Raw genomic sequence first — 742 nt, forward strand, 5'->3', positions numbered from 1 at the left:
GCACTTCCGTAGTCGTGGGTCTTTAACTGGCGTGGGTCTATAAGCGTGCCTGCGGGGTCGGACCTGAGGTTTGTGTCTCTGGGAGAGTCCGGTGGTGTGGCTGGATGAGGCTGGGGGTGAGTTTGTGTGTCCGTGGGTGCCTCGGTGTGCCTCTAAGGGGTCTGAGTCCCTGTGCGCGCGCGCCTGAGTCTATAAGCTGGATCGGAAGCTCCCTGAGGGCAGGAATCTATACCTGTTTTGTATGTTGTTTCACTGCTCTATCCCAGCGGCTGCACACAGTAAGCATTCAATAAATATTTGTGTAATGAACAAACGTCTGCGTGTGAAAGTGTCTACCCTCCAGAGGGGCCTCCGAGGAAAGAGCCCACGAACGGCCACCCAAAGAGCACCCCCGACACGGAAGGGCAAGCGGCCCACGTAGCTCCTGTTCCTTCTAGCGCCCCTTCCTCCGATCTCCACCTCTGAGTTTCCTCGGGGTTCAAGAGAAGAGACGAAGACAGGGGCGGAGGGGTATGGAGAATCGGGGACCCCGGCCCGAGACGCAAGGGCAGGCACAGGGAGAGCTCAGGCGCAACAACCGACAGCCACCGAAAGAAAAAGAAAGAGGGAAAATACGCGCGGAGCGAGCGAGCGACTGAGCGAGCGAAAAGCTCCCTACCAAGCCAGGCTTTGTTCCCTGAACCTAAGACTTTACCCGGCGGCGGGCGGCGGGCGGGCCGGGAGCGAGCGAGCGGAGGCGCGC

This window comes from Herpailurus yagouaroundi, unplaced genomic scaffold (assembly GCF_014898765.1).
Source record: "Herpailurus yagouaroundi ecotype Mexico unplaced genomic scaffold, PumYag 189, whole genome shotgun sequence".
Taxonomy (NCBI): domain Eukaryota; kingdom Metazoa; phylum Chordata; class Mammalia; order Carnivora; family Felidae; genus Herpailurus; species Herpailurus yagouaroundi.